Raw genomic sequence first — 18513 nt, forward strand, 5'->3', positions numbered from 1 at the left:
CAACCAAAATCATTCTGGAATCAAAACTTGTTTTCTACTATCTTGTTATTTTTTGGTGATGATATGTGGAAGGGAAAGTAGACAGTGGCAGGACATTGAATTGAACTGCAGTTTTAGCAAACATCTGCCTTGCATAGTAACCTTGTGGGATTTGTGCAGACTCTTGTCTACAAAAATCAAAATTCTGAGAGAAGCTTTTTCTGCCAAATGTTGTTAGATGCAGAACTCAATATGTGTGTCAACAAAAGAAAATTCAAGTGTCAACTACACATAGATTACTCATATTATATGTAATTATAAGAAAAACTCAAACACCATGTATGTCCTAAGTATAAAGAATAAATTGAATTTAGAAAATTCTATCTTTATATTTTGAAATAACAGAAACAATTTAATAGATCACAGTATATTTTTCATAAATATTTGTGGGGACAGTTAAAAAGAGAGTGGTTTAGTTTTGCTAGTAACTTGGAAGAGGTGTAAACTCAGGTCACTCTTCTAGTACAAGTAGGCAGAAGGATATTCTTAATCACATTAGGATCCAATAATTAATGCAAAGGAGATAGTATATTTTCCTATTGTGATTGTAAAAAGAAATACATAGTTGATCATTTTCTTCTATAGACTTCAAAGCTTGTAAGTGGAAAATCACTCAGAATCACAACCCTTTTATCATGCAGTTTGCCCTCCATATTAAAATGTAGTAATCTTAACTATTGTACATTATATCAGTCACATGAATACTAGGTTTTAAAGCAAGCATATAAAGCCTAGGTAGTATAATTAATTTATTATCTGGTCAGGTTTATGAAAGTAATTGAATTTGGCCATTCAATTATTTAGTTTTTTCAGCCTTTAAAGCTCTTTAAAATCACCTGACAAAATTGAGATACCTATATTTGGAAGGAAGACATCAATTAAATGGTGACAATTGTGAGCAAAAAATACATTAGGGATTACATGAAATGAATTAATAGCGCAGAAAGATTTCTTATAATTTTAATTTTGATGATAGTTCATTCTCGTTATTTTGGGGTTTTTAAATTTTGTTTTGGTTTTTTGGCCACACCATGCGGCATGCAGGATCCTAGTTCCCTGACGAGGGATCAAACCTGCACTCCCTGCAGTGGAATCTCGGGGTCTTAACCACTGGACCACCAAGGAAGTCCCCTTGTTATTGTTTTAACCACCAAGTTTTTCTGATTATTATCATTTTATTTTTACCATACACAGTCTGCATGTAGATAGCCTTTAATTTATGATTCACCAATCCTGCTATTTGGATAACATCTCAATTTAGATGTCTTTTTATTCCACTATAAAAGTCCAAACACTTGATATTGCAATGCTCCTAAAATGTCCTATAGTCCAACTTCTAACTTTATGCAGAAAAACTGTCTAAAACATCCCAGAGATGTGGTCAATCAATTTGGAACCTCTCATGAAAGAGAAAGTCATTTCATCATAAGCAATGTGTTCTGGTTGGGGAATTCTTACTCATATTGAACCAAAATTCTACTACACATTCATCTAGATTTTTCTTTTGGAGTCAAACTCAGAAAGAAATTTAATCCTATAATCATACTAAAACTCTTCACATATTTGGGAATATCCATCATGTCCTAGAGCTTCAACATAGCAGATGAAAAAGTCCTATTTCCTTCAACTGCTCTCCCATCAACATGGTTTGCAGACCCCTATAAACCATGCACTACCATTTCTATCACACTATAATTATGTTTCTTAATATATCTACTAAAATGTAATTTTCAGAAATATGTACAATTTTCAAGATGTGATTGGACCCATACCAAATTTTACCTTTTTTTTTTTTTTACAAATATCTTATTTTCTTTAACTCAACTTCAGATGTCAATAACATTTTTGCAGCTATATTGTACTGCTGGCTCATGTTGAACACATACTTATAAAAGACATGGTTTATTTTATTCATTTATCCAATTTGATAAATATTTAAAAATAAACACTACTACTTCTGGTTAAAAGCTGCGTGAGGTGCTGGGAAGATACAAATAAGATAAGGATTTCAATATAGTTGGTGAAACTGTTGAATTCATATAAAGTTCAATAAAATGCAAACAGTATGTAATTGGATCACAGGGAAAGATTACTCAATACATACTGAGAATCAAAGGTTTCCTGGGAGGTGCTATACAAGCTACATCTTGAAAAATAAGAAGGAGGAAACTGAATCAGAAAGCACAAAGATGCGAAATAGCATGATTCTTTGGAAAATTGAATCAGAAAGCTCAAAGATGCAAAATAGTATGATTCTTTGGAAAAGAGGAAGGGTTTATAAAGTGTACTAGGAAGTCAAGCTAACTCAAATAAAAGACAATGCTTAGTCGATAAGCTCTCCAAAGTTCTAGATTAAATTGTCCTTTCTCATGTTTAACCTTTGTTTAAAAATGTTGAACACATCCCCACTCCACTTTTTGATTATAAAGGAAACTTCTGTTTAAAAGTGCATTAAAGGACTTCTAATAAAAGATGGTAGATTGACTACAGATGTAGCTTTTGTATCCCTCCAGAAAAACTACTCTAATGAAAGTAAAGAAATAAAAAGCCCATAAATCAAAATCAATCAAAATCATGAGAGTTTTAAGCACTCAGGAAAATAAATGGGAAAAAAACAAAAAAATACAAAGAACATCATCGTGAAATTTTAGAATACAAATTGATGGAAAATCTTAAATGTTTCTCTATATGTCATCTGAAGAGCAATAAGAATCATACTAACTTTGAACTTCTCAACATAGATTGTCAACCTAGAACTCCGTGCCCTGACAAACTATCAATCAATTATATGAGGTAGATTATAGATATTATCAGTCATGTAAGGACCCAGAAAAGCTAACTCCCACCCATCTTTTCTTAGCGAGTCATTTAAAAATGCACTACTGGGCTTCCATGGTGGTGCAGTGGTTGAGAGTCCGCCTGCCGATGTAGGGGACACGGGTTCGTGCCCCGGTCCGGGAAGATCCCACATGCCGCAGAGTGGCTGGGCCCGTGAGACATGGCCGCTGTGCCTGCGTGTCCGGAGCCTGTGCTCCGCAACGGGAGATGCCACAACAGTGAGAGGCCCACGCACCACAAAACAATAAATAAATAAATATATAAATATATATATATATAAATATATAAATAAAAATGCACTACTGTAAAATAAGAGGGTAAACCATTAGATATAGATAGTTGATCAAACCTAATAGAGCAACAAAAATAAAGCCTGGGATGACAGCGTTGAGATAACTTACAGAAAAATTTAGTCCCATTTGGAGCAAGAGAACGTTGAATTTTTAGAGGGAAGATCTTGGAGTACAGAAATAACAATAGATAATGTAGCAAGATGTTTGAAAAGAGGTGAGGATGAAGAATCAGGCAATTAATTCAGGAGGGACAGAAAGGTAAACACAATTTCAAAGAGAAACATAAACCTGCACCGTAAACAAATGTCATCATATTATACCCTCTAACTTACCCTGAGACAACATTTACGTGATCACAATTAGGTCATCACTGATTAGTGATTTAACTGAAAGTAGGTATATTGATGTTTATGAAGAATGAGGAGGGAGAGAAGAGATGGTATAGAGGAATAAAATTGTCTCATTACTGGAAGCCAAAAAACAATGTTCAAACCTGACAGATCAAGGGAAGGAATAATTAAGGAGTGTGGGATTGACATGTACACACTTCTATATTTAAAATGTATAACCAACAATGACCTACTGTATAACACAGGGAACTCCACTCAATATTATGGAACAACCTAAATGAGAAAAGAATTTGAAAAGGAATAGATACATGTATATGTATAACTGAATCACTTTGCTGGACATCTGAGACTCTCACATTGTTAATCAACCATACTCCAACATAAAATTAAAAGTTAAAAAAAAAACCACCCCTGACAGATCAAGATTTAGCAGTAAAAGCATATGTTTCTAACAAGTGATGGTGACTCCTGAATGTTTCTGTTAAGGGAACTGGGAACAATTCAGTGAAACATTCCTCTTTCACCTTGATTTGTTTTCAGCATTACCTCCTACACTGTCTTCAACTCAGTACCAGTTCTGTGTTGCCTTATTCTTGTCCAGAAAAAAACGGTGGATACAATGGAGAGAACTCAAGTTAAGAGAAAGGTGGACAGGAAAATTTCAAGGTTAACCTGTTTATCAACAGAATGGAAGCTTCCAACATGTAATAAATTTTAATGTAGCCACCTGGACTTGAATTCAGCTGCCTATTTGCTTCCATGCTTTTGGCATTCTAGTATATCATCGTCCATACGATGTCAATTATGATGCTCTGGAGACTGTCATTTTCCATCAAGTCAGAAGAGACAGCATATGTCTTCTCTATTACTCTTCCTGAAATGAAATTATTTTACAGACAGATCATTTAAGAAATGAAAAATATAATTTTGTACATTTATGGATTTTTGTTACTTTCATTTTATTATATGTTTGAGGGTTTTTTTTTTTTTGGACCAACAATGTAGGAAGTAATTATGACAGATTTAGCCACATATTTTATTTTCCTTTTAGCGATTTCTCAGGTCCATTTAAATCCAAACATACACACTACTCTCACAATGGTCTCTATTGACTTCAACAAAGCACACTCTCTACTGATGTCCCCTGTGAGATAGAAAAGAAAGAAGCTTGTTCATAGATTCCCTGTAGCACATCTCCACCATTGATCCATGGTTTTAAGGGCTTTAGCCACTAATTTCCTCTCACCAATGGAGAGACCCATTGCTCGGTGTATTTAGACTCTTACAGCTGCCCACTGTGACTTCAGTTCTTAATCTGCCTGAAAGTGTCAAAAGTCACGGTGCTGTTTGGAGAGAGAGTGATTTTTTTTTTTTAATATACCTGCTACTGGGAGTGATGCTTTTCTTAGTACTAAGATGCCCATGATACTGGAGACAGCTCTGAAATATATCTGTTCTGTTCTCAGTTGAATAAATAACCACGATAGTTCATCGACATATGTCAGAGAATTTTTTAGCAACATATTTTCACTCAAGAAAATCCTGCATAGGTAGTACGTTAAGAAAAATTGCATGATGATTCTGTCACCAATGTCTAAATATAGATCAAAAATGTTAGTGTAATTAACAAAAGAAATCAGTTTGGTATTTGTAACATTCAAGCCTTAAAGCTCTAGGTGACTACTGTTCAGTATTATTCACACAAAGTGAGTATACAAGCAGTTTTTCTCATTAACGATGTATTTGATTTTAGACAAATAGGCCAAAAGTATTAAACAGCATAGCATATATAAAGATGTTTAACCTCACTGCTAATTAAATAAACACAAATTGAAACATCAATGAATTATTACTTTTTTACCTTCTAAATTAGGAATATTGAAAAAGTAATACTACTTAATGATGAAAATATTTCTGGTTGGAGAAGAAATCACTTCATTGTTTTGGAAAGCAATTTGTCCATAGGAATTTAAAACCACTAAAATATTTATCCTCACTGACACTTTAATCCCACTTTTGGGAATCTATCTTATGATACTAACCTGAAATACAGACATAAAAGTATGAATAAATGTCTAGTCCAGCATTATTTCTAATTGATAAAAATCATCCCACAATATGGAGATGAATTCAACTATGATACAACTATAGGATGTAATATTACACAGCCATTAATTTATTTTAATAAAAAGGGAAATACTTGTTATTTTGTGTTATGCTAAGACCACAGTCCAATCCTGAACATGACTGATATCAATTGAACTTAGAAGCTAAGAATGATTGGACACTGTTGGTACTTGGAACACCAAGTATCAACTTGAAATAGAATACTGTTTGCATATGTGATATTTTTATTGGTCAGAACTTAATCGGGTGCAAGTGAGAGATTCAAATCAGCTGGTTTATGGTACGATTGATAAAGTTTAGTGTCGTTCTCAGAGCTAAACAAAACGTTAAAAACAATATCACTGCCACCAGCAACAATGACAACAAAACTTAAGAAGGACAGAATCAAAGACAGCATGAGGGAACACAAAGATTATAACCAAGGATGCCAGAGCTTCCAATTTTTGCATCTCTTACCTTGCCTTCTCTTTGAATGTTGGCTTCACACTCTCCTTCCCCAGGCACAATTCTATACGTAGAAGGAACCATGACCCCTTTTGTTAGTATATGAATATGTCTATATCCACAAAGGAAAGACTTCCCTAGGGAAAGTCTCTCCATAATTTTATTCATGAATAAGGTATAAGAAGAGGAACAGTAAAACAACATATGAATAATCATGCCCAGATAACTCTCTTCCCCTTGCAGGATTTATCTCCCACTTTAAGAGACTAAGGAGTGGATCTGAGTGTAGCAATGCTAACTCCTTTCCTCCTCAAAGTATATAAAAGGGAGTAGACACATGTCCATTGAGGAAATCAGTATCACAGACGCCATCTCAGTATGTGTCTCCTGGAATACAAGCAACATGATGTAAAGAATATAAATAAGAAAAAAAAAAGAGGGCGGGGAGAAACTGTATGGTCTGGTCACTCACGGTGGCTGTCTTCTTGCTCTCTGTCCATCCCCTGTTAGACCACTGCCTGCTTTGCCTACACACTATCACGACTGACCTTCCTGCATACTTGCCCTAGGCCCCAGCATGCAGTAAGGGACTTATACCTCTGCTGGTTTCCATGGTAACTAATGAGCCCACCTGAAGTCAATTCCTCCTATAACTGGTAATCTCTGCTTCCCTCCCAGGAGCAAAGACTGTCACCATGTCCTGCCCTCCATCTGCCTCACTGGGTGGGGTGTTGTTCCAAGACCTTGCTTCAGAAGTGTAAGCTCCTCCATCCATTACACAATTGATGTATCTATCACTGACTCTGAGCTCTTTCTTCAGTTTTGAAGCTGGGCAAGTGCAGGCCTTGTAGGCCCGCAGGGTGCAGCCCAACAGAAATATACCAAAATTTTTATGGTGGTAGCATTGTTGCTTCTACAAAATAAACACAAAGCAAACAAATTTTAAAAAAGACAAAATCTTAATGAGCTGTTTTGCATATTTTCTATTATGAACATATTTTTATTTTTAAATTGTTCCATAAACATTTCACAGAGTATGGAGGGAAGGGACTTAAAATAAATATATAATAATATTAATATGTTAATGCATCACAGAAATGGCAAAAGAAGGTTGAGTGCTAAAATATGAGTTGCTTGGTAGCATATGGGCATTTCTTGGCATACCTAAGCAACTAAAAAGCAATAAAGGGTTTTTGATCGATTGAATTAATGATGCAGCTGGAAGTGAAGGTAGGCAGAAATATACAACATAAATTTAAAAGAAACAAAAATTTTGTTCCACATTCCTACAAATGTAGAAAATATGTATTGTTTGCTGAGTAATGTTGGTATAAATTTCCTTTTTTTTTTTTGGAAAATAATTAAACAGGTGACATAAATCAGAGTTACTATTCCAATTTATGTGAAATAGCAGCCCTGAAAATTATCCTGCCTCTGCAAAAATGATTATAAAGACTCACCTTTGGACTTGATTGGTCAAATCCAGGATATTACAGTATGAGGAGCAAGGGATCCAAAGTCTATCCTGTAGAGTAAAGTTTATGATAACTTGCTTTTTAGATCTGGGAGCTTAGCAGAGTGTGCCCATTCTCTTGAAACAGGACCATCCAGTGTATTAAAGGTTAAGATTTTGATAAGTTGTCTTTTCTGATGGTTTCTTAAAGTTTATGGCTATAAATCTATATTATAGATCACTTACCTCCTTGTATTAAAATATTAAGACCTTTTACCTAAATGTCAGGAAGAATCGATGAAAATGATAAGTTGGCACACTTTTCTCAGTGAGTTTTAAAACTTCAGTTTTAAGCTTCAGTTAAGCTTCCTAAATAATACAGGAGTAATTTTTTTATTAATTCATTTAGCTCTGGCATTACAAATTAAATCCCCATGAAATGCAAACATGTTTTTCTTAACACTTCTCTATTAAGACCTATGCTGTTTGCTTGAACATGGAGAGAGTTTGTGGTGACATAGTCATTAATTTATTTCCTTTGCATACCCCAGGGCTGGTGGCAGTTCTAATGGTATTCTTTCTACTGAAAATAGGAGAATCACTGCTCAATGGGGAATTTGGGGGTCCATGAGATGGAGACAAATGTATTTTTTTTCTTACATGAAAAATTATCCCCCCCAATGTATATACTAGAACAACCTTGTCTTCACTAGATGGTAAAATACAGAAATATTTGGTAGAAAAGTTATCCATGTCTCTACCCTGTTGTTAGTATCAGGCAGAGAACATAGCCCCATGGAGTCATTGTGATGGTCTAATAGAGAAGAAATGAAACTAGAAGCTAACTTTAAGAATGTGCCTAAGAGCCCAGGAGGGTTCACAGAAAACTTCTGTGCCTTATTCCATAACTTTATTCATGAATAAGGTATAAGAAGAGGAAGAGTAAAACAACATATGAATAATCATGCCAAGATAACTCCCTTCCCCTTGCAGGATTTATCTCCTGTTTTAAGAGACTAAGGAGCCAGAAATCAGTATCTTCGAATCACACAGTGGGCAAACTCAAGGTATCTACTTAAGCAACTCTTCTGATTAAGCCTCGATACTGCTGGTAGTTTCCCATTGTAGTTTCTGCGACGTTGATATAAATTGAACATAGGGTTATTCCAAAATTAGAAGTCTCTTATGACTCAATCCCTGGACTTCAGAGGAGCGATTTGGTCAGGAGCAGCCTCAGTCATCTGGATCAGACAACAGAGTCCTGTGCTGCAGAGGACAGCAGCCAACGAGGGCAAGCCATGGCAAAGATGCTCCTCACATACTGGGATGATATACAGCTTGAATCAATTTAAAGAGTTTAGATCTGCTCTGCTTATCTCTGGATAAAATATGTCCAGTGAGTAGGTTGGACAGAATTATTTAATCAAATTACATAAATCCACAATAGGTTCTTATATAACACACTCTCCACTCCTTCATGGATGTACTAAATCTTTTCATATATTTACATCACTGTGAAAGCATCCCTTTATAAGCACTTGAAATCACAGGGTTAAAGACCTCTCCAAATGCAACAAGACTCTGTTCGTTTGACAGAATAACATAGTAAACTCCCATTGGAATTTTGTGATTATTTAGACAGGGCTGCTGGTATTGTTTTGGCTTTTCCTTTGGTAATCTTGTCATTAATTCAGATAACATTTACTTTGGCAGTACACATCATGCCATGTTCAGTTGTCCCTTACTTCTTTGTTTATTCTTTTCTTAGCTAATAAAATTATTACCCCTACAAAACTTTAACAGTTTAACTTTTATTATTCTGATGATGTGACTAATTTGTGTCAACTAAGAGATGATTGATTTTATCCTCTATTTAACTCCTTGGGGTCCCAATCACTAATCAGTGTTGAATGAGATAAGAGCAAAAAATGGATCAGGGAGTGATTTCAATTCTAATCATAGCTTTTGTAGACATTGTATTAGTTAACATTTGATACTTGGAAAAATACACATAAAATGTGTTCTGATGACTATTTGCTGAAAACTTCAAATTAATATTCCCAAACCAGACACTTCTCTGGAACTTTAGATTCCTATACAACTGTCTTCTTGATATCTCCTCTTAGATGTCTCATGGGCGTCTTGAATTTAAAAAACCCAAAGTGAGAGTCCAAACCTCCTCTTTGAAAAATCTGTTATCTTCTCTATCTCTATCTTCATTTAGTTATTCAGGTCCAAAGCACTGAGGTTATCTTTGATTTCTCTCTCTCTTACATCATTTGTAATCTTCAAGTAAATTCAGTTGACTCCACCTTCAAAATGTGTCCAGAACCTGTCACCACTATCACCACTATCACTGTCACCATCTTGGTGCAACTATCATAATTTCTCTCCTGAATTTGTATGATAACCTCCTCACTCACTGATCTTTCCATTTTGCCTTTGCTCAATAGAGTCTGTTTTTTACCACAAAATCCAAAGAACCCTTTAAAAACCAAAGACAGATATTCATAACCATCATATGGTGTCTCTTCCCTTTCAAAGTAAAAAGCAAAGTTATTACAGTGACCTATGAGAACCAGTATTGCCGCCCCCTACCCTGTCATTCTCACCTCTCTTTGATTTCATGTCCTACTATTCTCTCCTTCTCTTACTCTACTCCTGAGTCCATGGTTACCCCCTTATTTAAAAAACATGCCAGAAATGTTCCAGTCTCATAATTTTTGCTGTATCCCCTGCCTAGCATATTCTTCCTTCAGACATTGTCCCATTCCCTCACCTCCTTCAGATCTTTGCTTAAATATCAGCATCTCAATTAGGCTTCCCCTAAGAAAATTATTTAAAATTACAATGCTCCAAAATACCTCCAGCACTTCTTCTTACTCAATCCTGATGTCTTTTTCTCAATGCTGTTGTGACGTACTATAGGTATCAGGTTAAATTTCTCCCATTGCAGGCATTGAGACAAGAATTTTATTGCAAGTAGTAGTTTATTAGGAAAGTAATCCCAGAAAGTACCAGTAGAGTAATAGAGAAGTGAAACAGGAAATGGAAGTCTACCAATACAGAATGTATTAAAGAGCAGGTTACAGCTGTGGTTAACTAGGGCTCAATTGTCATGGGAACATATGGGACACTGTAGAGAAAACTACCTGCATTGTCTTACACAATCTGTGAGAAAACTGGAGTATTTAACTGTCAGTTCACTTATGGCAGTTCCTCCTTTCTGCAAGCATATGCAGAATATGTTCAGGCAGCCATGGAAAGCCCTCAGGCAATTTGATGAAAGTGCAGTAAGAAGCCATTAGATCTAAACACACAGGAAAAGCACCTGCTACAGACATTGTCTGCTACAGTATACCTTTTGCACAATTCAGATCTACTCATTGCCCATATTAAGTTCACTCATTTTATCTATCATTGATTCTTTAAGGTGATGGTTAGTCATAATTCATAAATAAATAAATAAAATGTGAAAACAGGAGTGTTACTGGGAAAAGTTATGGATCCCTGCTATTGCAGTTGGCTCACTGGGCAGTAATTTGATTGCTTGCCCAAGTGGGTTAAGTCAGACCTTCATTTCTGAAGGGATTGAGCTCTTATTACCATGCCCTTGTCTGGCTTTGACTGCTTCAATTGCCCTTTCAAGGCTATTGCTAGGGCAAGAACACCAAGAGACATCACAGTGAATTCAGCGAGTTCAACACAAACTGTTTCCTGCACTATTACGTAGCAGCAATCTTATATTCTTATGATAATAAATATCAATTATGGCTTCCAGCATACCTATGTCTCTTCTTTTCCCATTAGTCTTCTGGCAGGAGAACCCCGAACAGCAGCCATAGGTTTAATTTGCCTTGTACTATTAAAGAAATGTCCCCTAACCCCCAAGAACCAAAACATTTAATCACTTGGATCTTGAAGATGCATGGGATGGAAGCACATATTCTGTAAGTGGGACACAGGGAAAGGTTGTGAGAGTGGTCACTCCTGCCTCCAACACTTGGTTTCTGGACCTATGTAGTCTAGCTATCAGGAACACAGAATCAACTGGTGGTCTTTTTTTTTTTTAATATATACTGTATCTAGAAGGACAGCAGAATGTCATCCTCAAGCTGATGCCTTAACTGTGCCTTTAAAAGTTTGTCTCAGAGTTCTATCAGATTGTCAACTTGTGACTTTGTATAGTCAACTACACAAATATTTTCTAAATTATTTTATGTGTAAATTTTCTTGGTTTAGTAGTATTAACATGATAGAGTCTTGCTTTCAATAAATAAAATATTTTTTTTTATATCTGGGCCTCATTTTCCTCCCATACAACAGAAGATTGAGTCGGGTGATTTACAAGAACTTTTCCAGTTCTCATTTATTCTGTATCTTATCCAGATAGGCAGAAAGCTATTTCTGCATCATTTTGGTATTTGTACTACAGAGAAAATACATACTCATTGAACTTGACCTTGTGATGGTAACTGTGTACTAATGGTATGTACCCAGATGTTATTTTCTCATCACAAAGTATCTCCTTAATTTATATCTACTTGAAATGTCATAGTAGGCACTTTAAAAACAAAACTTTAAAATTATAGGAGCATTAGATCTCTCATAAAGGAATTGGTAAAGCTAATAAAATCCAACATCATGAGTAAATTAATTCTGTAAATAAGATAAAATACCAAGAACTGGTAATTGTCATATTTAGATATTATTCCCTATAGTTCACTAAAAAGTTGACTTATGAAAAGAACAAGTTATAGAATTCATGCCACTGTATAAATGTTGAATCAGATAATTTTCTAAACCACTATGAAAACTAAAAACAACTTCGTGTAATTTTATAATTTCAGTCTTGACTGGGGAGCTGGAAAACCTTTTTTTTCTAAATAAGTTTTACCCTGCTATTCCAAGATATCCAACTGCATTTCTGAAGTATAAATACCATCAAGGGTAGACATATTCTTATACTTGTAGGCAGATGAAACACCCTTACTTATGAATACTAGAACCCAAAATTGATACTACATTAACAGAATTAGTGACAGATCTAACTCTTCCCAATAGGTGAGTCCAGCCTTTTACTATTAATTAGTGGTAAGAATTACAAGGCCTATGACCTTGGAGCTATGATAACCTTATCAGCCTAAGAATTACAAGATTGTTACCAGCACCTTCAAAAGACAGCATTATTTCATAAGGTGGAATTAAAAGTTAGGATATAGAAAACATACTGGGAATCAAAAAGCAAATGGTTTAGAACTAAACAGGAAAAGCTGAGGTTATTGTTTATTATTAGAATTTTTACAGCTGATGTTCTATATCAATTTATTCATTCGACATATATTTACTAAGTTTCTGATATATACCAAGTATCCTTCTAGACATTGGGAATAGGATAATAATAAAACACTAACCCCTGATACCATGGATCTTATAGTCTGAGAGAGTCTTACAGGGAGAAACAGTTTTTTTAAAAGTATAGTGTTGGTAAATTATATACATGCATATATATATATATATATATATATATATATATATATATATAGTATGCAAGATGGTGTGATAAAAACTATGAAAAATAAAGGTAAAATAGGAAAAAGTACAGTACATGAAGAAGACAAGGAATGTTGCAGTTTTTTGAAAGGATGGTCAGCAGAAGGCACATTGAGGTAACATGAATAAAAGTCTGAGGGGGTGAAACAACAAACCATAAAGCCATGTGGATATTCAGAGGAAGAGCCATCCTGGATGCAGGAAGAGGATGTGCGAAGGTTTTACCACAGAAACATGCCTGACAAGCTCTGGAATATCAAGGAAGGCAGTGTGGTGGAGGTGAATTAGCAAGGGGATGAATCATAAGAACTAAAATTTAAAAACTCACAAGAGAACAGATCATGTGAGACCTTCAAGTTCATCATCCATTCAAAATGAGATGGGAAGCCACTGGAGGGCTCTGAGAAAAAAAAAGTGGCATGATCTAACTTAAATGCAGCACAATTACTGCATTTTCTGTGTTTAGAATAGATAGAAGAAGGCTCGGGTGAGAGTAGGAGGACCAGTCAAGAAGCTGTAGTGAAAAATCTAGAAAAAGAGACTGGTCCAAGGGCATGTTACATCAAAGGTAAGGAGAAGAGGTTTTATTCTTTAGGTATTTTGAAAATAGAGGGAAATGAATTTTTTTGTAGAAAGATGTAGTTCTCATTTAATGATATCAGAAATAACATGCTTTGGAGTAATATAAGGAGTGATACTCTGATATTCAAGGTCTGAGATACTTACCTGTCATTCAGGTGGAAATATTGAGTAGGCAGTTGGCTGCATTGATCTGGAGTCCAAGAGAGTGGTAAGCTTAGAAATAGAATTTAAAGCATTAGAATAGTGAAATAGTCAATGGAGTGGAGGGGGAAAAAAGCTGCAGTAACATTAGAGTTTTAGAGTTATCACGAAATAGCCCTTTTCTTTTAAATTATAGCCTTTACATTAAAAACATCACTTGATCTCACAGTCGATAGCTAAGCCAATAAAGTAGTCATTCATCTCCTAGCTATTAGTTAATAATTTAGTCATGTTCAGTTATCACAATAATTCAACTCTAATTTAATAATTCAGTGAAAATCCGAGATGGTTTTTTTTAATGCTTTCAGCTCGCCCTTAGGGTAAATAATCTATATAACATGCATAGCATGATCAGGAAGAAGCAAACACACTTTTGACTCTCTGATGAAAGCCACCAAGGATATATGTTCCACACAACATTTCATCACTGGACTCAGGAATCATTACATGCAATGTTAATTTGTGAAAAATATGTAAATTCGTGGCTTCTACAATATGCTTTTCCTAACTCACAGGTGTAATGGACAAAAAAGCAGTATTTAGTATTTTTCTAGGAATAAGAGTGACATTTTGCAGATTTTTAAAATGTATTATAGTCACATAGGGAAAAAGTCAGGTCCCCAGAGGGAAATAGATGTCGTACTCAAAGTGGGTAATTTGAAGTCAGGTTTAATAAAGGGGAAAAAGTGACAGCAAGATTCAGAAGGGTAACTTGGTCCACTCTGCAGTATGTGGGTATGTGGGATCTTCCCGGACCAGGGCACGAACCCATGTCCCCTGCATTGGCAGGCGGACTCTCAACCACTGCACCACCAGGGAAGCCCCGATACAACACTTTTGAGATCTACCTTCACTGTTTGGAATGGACAAGTCAGGGGGAAAAAACCCAAATCTCAAAATATTTCAACAGATCAGTTCACATACATGAAACTTTGTAGGTTAATGTTTTAGAGCAGAAAATGTAGTATTGCTTCTATTAGAAGAGAATAATAAAGGTCAGGGTCTTCAGAGAATTTAATACAATTAGAATTACTAATAAGAAACTGCTCTAAAATACTTCAAATATTCTTTATGTGGGAAAAAACTTACTAAATATTATGTAAGCATTTAATTAGGGGGATCAATAATTAATTATAAACACTGGGATATTTCGAGAGCATAATAGGGTATTGTATACTTGAGTGCTCATGGTCATTCTGTTTAGTCTACTTTTTCAGTGCTTCATGCCTTTGTCCCATGCTTTCTCTTTCCATGATCCTAACTCAGCTTTATTTCTTGGTCAGACTCACACCACATCTCAGGGCTGGGAAAAAAACAAAAGAAAAAAATATATATATATATATATAATCAGACTTTTACTCACACTATCCTCAGCATTTATAGATTAAGGGCGTCTTCCACATATGAAACTGCTGAAGTTAATTATTTTTCTAATCCTATGGCCAGTTAAATCTATCACGCCTTACATCAACATTATCATTCTTTATCATCCAGTATATAAGATCATCCACTGTTCTATCTTTTCCTATACTGTTATTTGTATAATGCTTTGAGATTCCTTTCCTTGACCAAACTTACAACTTCTCACCACCACCCAAACCACAACTGAGAAAACTTTAGAAAACTCGAGAATTGAAATGTGCATCTCCCTCCAGTACTTAGTAGTAATATTATTTTAAAATGGTCACCAGTGCTATGCCTAAATTAATACATGTTTATAAGACTGAATTTGTAAAGCATAGGTTTGAGTTTTCAGAGTGTTGGATTGGTTGGGACATACTCAGTGATGAATAGTTAAAATAACAGTGACATCCAATTAGCATCATAAAGTAAAAACATAGACTCCCTGTTAGAAGCAATGAAACTAAGCAGAAACATTCTATCTGTTTCTGCTCTCACTGCTAAGACCAGTTAGCAGAAGCACTGATTGTCCACTCACCAGGCATCTTAGGGAATCCCAAGTATGCTAAGATAAAATTCAGCATCCATTCCTAACAAAAACTCCAAAAGGCAGAGAATAAGATTAACTAAATATGACCAAAAGCCATAGAGATAAAAACAAAACAAATTTTGTTTAAATGGTAAACATTTTAAAACCATATCTTTACATCTAGTACAAGATAAGATTATTCACTATCACTATTATTGTGTAACATTGTTTTGGAGACTCCAGCAAATAAACTAAAAACAAACAATTTTTTAAAGATGCAAATATTAGAATAGAAAAATCTTCCTCAATTAAGTAATAGTTTATCAAAAAGAGCAAAGCTCTAGTTTTATATAAGATTAGAATTTAATTAACAGTGGAATTTATTAATCTTGCTAAATACAAGAAAATATTCAGTCATTAAATTTTTTGATATTAACTAACAAAAAATCGAAGTACAAATTTCTATCCACAAAGGTTTTAAGCAAAACTGCATTACTCAGAAATAAATAGAAAAATAAATGTATAAAACCCTATTTTAAAAGTAAAATGTCTTATTGAAGGACATAAGCAAGAGTTGGAAGATGGAAAAGTATACCAAGTCATTGGACAGGAATACTTACTATTATAAAATGCCAATTTTACTAAAATTAATATATGCATGTAGAGTTATTCCAACTAGAATTCCAAAGACAGTTTGATAATCAGATTTTTTAAAAATTCTTCAGTTTGCACCAAAGGACAGATAACAGAGAAGATCCAAAACAAGGACAAGAGTAACAAAAGAAAATGAAGAATAGTGGAAGTGGGGACTGATTCCTTACTGATTATTAACAGAAATGATGAATCCACTGTAAACTTAAGTGCACTATTAAAGAGAAATTAGACAATTAGAATCAAATAATCGGTTCAGGGCTTACTTTACTCAGGGGAAAAAATTTTAATTGCAACATACATGAAAATATACACACACACATATATATATATATACATATACACATATGTACATATACAGATATATATTCTGAACATTATATATCTGTATGTATATATATTAAGTATATATATAGTAATTTACTTCATATATACCATAATGTTTTGGAATAGATATGTATATATATATACACATATAAAATGTGTTCCTGTGTGTGTGCATAATTGTTATAGACTCAAAAATAGACAAAACCTAAATATGTGAAGAACAGGAAACAGCAAACATGTTAGGCAAACATGTATTCATTGTTTATTTTATAATCACACACATACACATAAACACATATATGTACACACATATCCACATAAGTGCACATGTATATTTTTGTCTACATATTTATATAAAATTCTTATGTATTAGATGTTCCATAACTCTTTGTATTTTAATAGACTTTATTTTTGGTGCACTTTTACGTTTACAGAAAAATTGAGCAGAAAGTACAGAGAGTTCCCACTTACTCTTCTGTACCCCTTCTCAGGCATTTTTTCCCCCATAATTAAATTTGTCATTAATGTGGTGCATTTGTTACAAGTCATGAACCAATATTTATACATTATTAACTAAAGTCTGTAGGTAGGATTCACTCTTTGTTCTATGGGTTCTGAAAAATGTGTGTCAAGTATGTACCATTACAGTACCATATAGAATAGTTTCACCACCCTAAATGTCTCCTGTACTCCACCTATTTCTCCCTCTCCACAAACCACTGGAAACCACTAATCTTTTTATCGTATCTTTAGTTTTGCCTGTTCAAGAATGTCATATAATTGAAATCTATAGTATGAAGCTTTTTTGACTGCCTTCTTTGATTTAACAATATGTATTTGAGTTCTCCATGTCTTTTAGTGGCCTGTGTTAATTTCCTTTTATTGATTGATTGATTGATTGATTGATTGATTAAATTTTTGGCTGCGTTGGGTCTTCGTTGCTTCACGCGGACTTTCTCTAGTTGCGGCAAGCAGGGGCTACTCTTCCTTGCGGTGCATGGGCTTCTCATTGTGGTGGCTTCTCTTGTTGCGGAGCATGGGCTCTAGGTGCGTGGGATTCATTAGTTGCAGCATGCGGGCTCAGTAGTTGTGGCTCCCGGCCTCTAGAACACAGGCTCAGTAGTTGTGGCACACGGCTTAGTTGTTTCACAGCATGTGGGATCTTCCTGGACCAGGGATCCAACCGTGTCGCCTGCATTGTCACGTGGACTCTCAACCACTGAGCCACCAGGGAAGTCTTCTTTTTATTTTTGAATAATATTCCACTGTATGAATATACCACAACTTATTTATCCATTCATCTATTGAAGGACATCTGGACTGCTTCCAGTTTGGGGATATTATGCATAAGGCTGTTACATACATTCGTGTGCAGGTTATTGTATCAACATATGTTTTCAATCATTTGGGTAAATAGCAAGGAGTGTGATTGCTCTATCGTAAGCCACTGTTTAAATTTATAAGCAACTGTCAAACTCTGTTTCAAAGAGGCTGTACCATTTTCACATTCCCTCCTGCAAGGAATACTAGTTCTTACTCCAGATTTTTTTCAGCATTTGATGTCTTTAGTATTTTAGGTTTTAGGTATTCTAATAGGTGCGTAGAGGTATCTCCTGGTTTTAGTTTGCAATCCTCTAATGAAATTATTATACATATTTTCATATGCTTATTGGCCATCTCTTTATCTTCTTTGCAGAGATATCAGTTCATGTTTTGGGGTTGTGT

This window comes from Mesoplodon bidens (genome assembly GCF_964165515.1).
Source record: "Mesoplodon bidens genome assembly, chromosome: 11".
NCBI classification, from domain to species: Eukaryota; Metazoa; Chordata; class Mammalia; order Artiodactyla; family Ziphiidae; genus Mesoplodon; species Mesoplodon bidens.